This window comes from Monodon monoceros, unplaced genomic scaffold (genome assembly GCF_005190385.1).
Source record: "Monodon monoceros isolate NGI ecotype Baffin Bay Population unplaced genomic scaffold, NGI_Narwhal_1 Super_Scaffold_7, whole genome shotgun sequence".
NCBI classification, from domain to species: Eukaryota; Metazoa; Chordata; class Mammalia; order Artiodactyla; family Monodontidae; genus Monodon; species Monodon monoceros.
Window position 1 is genome coordinate 9676980 of NW_021703784.1, and position 6000 is coordinate 9682979.

Consider the following 6000-nt stretch of genomic DNA (forward strand, 5'->3'; position numbering starts at 1 on the left):
AGAGAAATTATAGAGAAACATAAATCCACACAAACATTTATACACAAATGTTCACAGCAGGATTATAATAACGGGAAAGTGGCAATAATCCAAATGTCCATCAGCAAATGGATGAATAAAACATGGCATGTCCATACAGTGGAACAGTATTCAGCAGTAAAGGGGAATGAAGTACTGATACATGCTACAACATGGATGATCCTTGAAAACAGGGCAGTGACAAAAGCCCACATATTGTATGATTATGTGGAATGTTCAGAGTAGGCACATCCTTTGAGATAGAGGTGGTTTCCTAGGGCTGGGGGAAAGGACAGTTGGGGGAAAATGCAGTTATTGCAAACAGGTATGGGGTTTTGTTTTGGGATGGTGAAATCATTCTAAATTGGTTGTGGCAATGGTTGCATAGTTCTGTGAATATACTAAAAATATTGAATTGCATACTTTAAATAGATGAATTATTGAATAGTGTGGTATATGAATAGTATTTCAACAAAGCACTTAAAAATCTTTTTTAAGTTAGAAAAGAAGGAGGCTGCAGAGCTGGCTTCCCCAAAGCGGGGGGGAGAGAGAATGTATGTGAATATGAAACCATATTCTTACTCTCAAGGAACTAAGTAATAACATTGGCTGTGCGGTGGTTTTCCGTTTTATCCCCCAGCTTTATTGACGTAATTGTCATATAACATGGTATAAGTTTAAGGTGTACAAAGTGTTGATTTGATACATGTTGTGAAGTGATTACAACAATAAGGTTAGTTTTTCTGAATTAACAAATATCGTATATTAACGCATATATATGGAATCTAGAAAAAATGGTGCAGATGAACCTATTTCCAGGGCAGGAATAAAGATGCAGACATAGAGAAACGGACATGTGGACACAGTGAGGCAAAGGGAGGGTGGGATGAATTGGGAGATTAGGATTGACATATATACACTACCATATAAAAAATAGATAGCTAGTGGGAACCTGCTGTATAGCACAGGGAGCTCAGCTCGGTGCTCTGTGATGATCTAGATGGGTGGGATGGGGTGGGGGAGTGGGAGGGAGATCCAAAAGGGAGGGGATATATGTATACATATAGCTGATTCACTTCCTGTTGCACAGCAGAAAGTAACATAGCATTGTAAAGCAATTACACTCCAATTAAAAAAACAATGAGGTTAATTAGTATCTCCATCATCTCACATAATTACTGTTTCATTTTTGTGGTGAGAACATTTAAAATCTATTCTCTCAGCAACTTCCAAGTATATAATACAGTGATGTTAAATATAGTCACCAGGCTGTACATTATTAGATCCCCCAAACTTACCTTGTGACTGGAAGTGTGTACCCTTTCACCAAATCCTCCCATTTCTCCACTGCCCTATGCTATTGCCTTCTAATGTCTACACATCCCTTTGAGACTGTGGACTCTCAAACCAAGCTGATACAGCTTCCAAACCCAAGAGTTGAAAAAATTAGATTGGGCTGAAAAGAAAGCAGGCTGCAGGCAAGTAACCACTTGAAAATACATTGAACGGACTTCCCTGGTGGCACAGTGATTAAGAATCCGCCCGCCAACACAAGGGACACGGGTTCAAGCCCTGGTCTGGGAAGATCCCACATGCCGCAGAGCAACTAAGCCCGTGCGCCACAACTACTGAGCATGTGTACCACAACTACTGAAGCCTGTGCACCTAGAGCCTGTGTTCCGCAACAAGAGAAGCCACCGCAATGAGAAGCCGGCGCACCGAAACAAAGAGTAGGCCCCGCTCACCGCAACTAGAGAAAGCCTGCGCGCAGCAATGAAGACCCAACGCAAACAAAAATAACTAAATTAAAAAAAAAATTAGATCAAGCCACATTAAAAAAACCAAAAAAGACATTGCAAATATTCATCAGAAACCTTATTTATTTGTTGATTTAGTGTTTCTCGTGTGTCTGGGACCTGCTGTGTCGTTTACTACCTGTGTGACCTTCAGTGAATTATTCTTTCTGAAGCTGATTATCTTTACCTATGAAATGGGGATTATAATAATCAGCCATTAGGTGTGTTATGACGATTAAGTGAGCCAGGGTATGTGGAGAGTTTAGCTCTGTGCCTGACGCATAGAGTACGTGCTAGTAAGGGTTATTAACTATTAATTAAATGAATTAAGTGATAATATTAACATTTCCTAAGGCTGCCATAACAAGGTACCAAAAACTTAAACAACAGAAGTGTATCGTGTTGTGGTTCTGGAGGCCAGCAGCCGGAAATCACGGTGTTGGCAGAGCCATGCTCCCTGCATGCTCAGGGAGGGAGCTGTCCTGTGCCTCCCTTCTGGCTTCGGGCGGCCTCCTGTGTCCTTGGGCTTAAGGATGCAGCACTCCAGTCACATGACTGTCTTCTCCCTGTGTGTCTTCACATTGTCTTTCCTCTGTGCACGTCTGTGCCCAAATTTCCTTTTTTTATGAGGACACCAGTCGTACTAGGTTAGGGCCCACGCTAGTGACCTCATTTTAACTAGATTACCCTGTAAAGACTGTTTGCAAATAAGGTTACATTCTGAGGTTGTGGGGATGAAGACTTTAACTTTTTTTTTTTAATGGGGGGGTACATAGTTCAACCCATAACAATCACATTCCCTGTTATCAAGAAGAGGAATCTCCTCCCCAGCTTTTGCACAAGAATAGAAAGCAAATGAGACGAAATCGAAATACCTGTTCTTTTGTGGGACCGATAAAAAGGCCTTTTCATTGCAGTCTCTTTCCCTGAACCGCAGGTCACCAGCTGTGGGCAGTGTTCCTCTCTATCCCTTTACCAGCCCTTGGTCCCTCTGGATTTTCCAACAATGCCTCATTCTGTTATTTCCAGTGATTTCCCTGTGGGCAGCAGTTTATTTCTGTCATCAAGTCTCTGATGAAATCTTTAGCCGTGAAATATTTAGTCCGATCCCAACAAATCGTGTATGGTGTTAATATGTCACAAGCTGCCCGCGGCCTGCATTATGTGGTAATTTGGAAGCAAGAGAAGTGATAATATGGGGCCGGGCTTCTTTTGTGAGCTCGCATTAATGCTGGAGCTGGTGTTGTCAATTGACAGCCCATCGATTTGGGCTAATAGTGTGTGGAGGGGGCAGAATTGGGGCGAGGTAGGGAATAAAGGATATTGACGGCCAGTCGCCAGGATCCTGGCAGCTTTTAATCTATTATTGCCCTCTTTTAATGCAGCTTCCGTGTCAACTGCGTTTACTTCCACCAGCTCTGCCTGCTGTGCTGAACTGTGAAGCCAGTGGGATGCCACCCCCAGAGTGGCCCAAAGTTCCCCGGTATTGATTCTTTGATGCTCTGGGCTGTGAATTATAATTATTTAATTAAGCCCTTTAATGGGTATCAACGATGAACCTTCGCCAGCCCAGGCTGGGGTGGGTGGCCAGGGCGAGGTCCTCGTCATTAATCTGTGTTCATCTCGTTGCCACCAATTGTCCTAACCTCGACCCTCTTTTTTCCCTCCTATTATCGCATCTATGGTTTTAGTGGGAAGCAGGTCGATCTACTCTCAGAGAGGAGCTGGGAAGGGGAGTTGCTGATTTGGGGAGGCTGGAGGGGAGGCCATGGTTGAGCAGATTGCAGTGTCAGCTGTTCACACTGAGGGAGCTAGTCACTCTTGTCAGATCTGCTCTGCCCAGTTCTAGTTTGCCTATGCAGGGAGGTGATGCAAGGGATCTCGCAGCCACTTCCTTGTGTAGCTTTGAGTCCTATTTTAGATCAGGAATATTCCACACCCTCACTTAAGTCATTCATCAGCCTTCCCAGAGTACAAAGTACTGCCTTGTGCCCTCAGGGAACTTCAACTCTAGTAAGCGGTAGAGGGATCAATAAGTAAATAAGTAGCCACAAGACACTAATGAGCCTTGAGAAGGGGCAAAGTATAGGAAGTTAAGGCACCCCATGGGAGGGGCCTTGACCCAGGCTTGGGGGTCAAGGAGGGCTTCCTGGAGGGACAAATTCCTAAACTGAACCTGAAGAATGAGTAGGAGGTAGTCATAGGAAAGAGGAAGGGCATGCTAGTCAGTGGAACAGCATGTTGGAAAGGCCTGGCAATGAAAGAGAAGGCCCAAGAAATTTGGAGACCTCATCTAGTTGAGGCCAATACTTTGTATGAGGTGGGGACAGGTCCCTCTCCCAACCTGGGTTCTTGTCTTCTACCTGCCTGTCATGCTGATAAAGCTCATCAGGAGCTTCAGGAAGCTCAAAAAGTCCCAGATGGTATTTCCCATCATTTTGTCAGATGCTTTTGTGTTTCTACCATACTTTCTTCTAGGCCAAGAGTGATTTTTACTTCACTTGTTTAGTTCATGTGGTGGTTTTAAAACATGTCTGCAATTTTTTTGAGCACTCCTGTCATCAAGGAATGGAGTCTAATTCCTCTCCCCATGAATATGGGCTGGCCTCGGGGACTGACTTCTAATGGATAGAAGGTGGAACAGGCAACTCTGGGTAACTTCCAAGTCTAGATTATTAAATTCCTACTGCTTCCACCTGGTTCTCTGGACATTCACTGTAGAGTCTTCAGCTGCCCTGTAGGAAGTTTGGTCCCCTGAGTCCCCCATGTGGAAAGACCACATAGAAAGAGATGCTTGAGGAACCTCATTGTTGAGTGGTCCTAGTCTGGGTACCAGACACATGAGTGAAGCAACCTTGGAGTTGACTCCAGCCCCAGCCATCAACTGACTACATTTTCATTCAGAGAGCCCCTCAGTGAGAATTGGTCAGCTGAGCCCAGTCAACCTCCAGATTTATGGGCAAAATAAATGATTGTTATTGTTTTAAGCTACTGTTTTAGGGTGATCTGTTACACAGTGACAGGTAATTGGAACAGTTAAGTTTGGTAAAGTTTGTGTTTGATTAAGTTTGATTACCATAGCTTGATAGTAAGTCTTCAAATCAGGCAGTCATAGTCCCCCAATTTTGTTTTTCTTTTTCAAATTTGTTTTGACTCTTAGATCTTTTTCTTTTCCATGTAAATTTAAAAAATCAACTCATTTCTTTGGTTTTTTTTTAAATTTTTAAATTAATTAATTTATTTATGGCTGTGTTGGGTCTTCGTTTCTGTGGGAGGGCTTTCTCTAGTTGTGGCAAGCGGGGGCCACTCTTCATCGTGGTGCGCGGGCCTCTCACTATCACGGCCTCTCTTGTTGCGGAGCACAGGCTCCAGACGCGCAGGCTCAGTAATTGTGGCTCACGGGCCCAGTTGCTCCGCGGCATGTGGGATCTTCCCAGACCAGGGCTCGAACCCATGTCCCCTGCATTGGCAGGCAGATTCTCAACCACTGTGCCACCAGGGAAGCCCCAAAAATCAATTCATTTCTTCTAAAAAAATTTCCTTCTTGAATTATAATTGGAATTTTAATGACTATAGATTAAATTGGGTAAAGCTGATACCTTAACAATATTGAATACCAATCCATGAACGTGGCATAGCTTGCTGTTTTTTTAGGTCTTCTTTAATTTCTGTCAGCAATGTTTTGTAGTTTAGAATGAAGAAAGCTTCTGCCTTTTGTTAAATCGGTTTTCATTTACATTTTTTAATGCTATTGTAAATAGAACTGTTTTCAAAATTTCATTTTTCAATTACTTGCTCTTACTTTGTAAGAATACAGTGGAACTTAAATGTTGACCATGTATTGTGTGATCTTGCTAAATTCACTTATTAATTCCAGTACTGGTTTTGAAGAGTTTCTTAAGATTTTTTCCATAAGCAATCATGTTATCTGCAAGGAAAGATGATTTATTTCTTCCTTTCCAATATGTACATATTTTACTTATTTTTTTTCCTTATTGCTTTGGCTGAGACCATCAGTAAAATGTTGAACAGAATGGTGAGAGTGGACATCCTTTGCCTTGTTTCTGATCTTAGGAGGAGAGCATTTAATATTTCACCATTAAGTATGATATTAACTTTGGGTTTTTCATAGATATTCTTTAACAAATTGGGTTTTGGTATCGTGCTTGTATTAAGGGTAAATTTG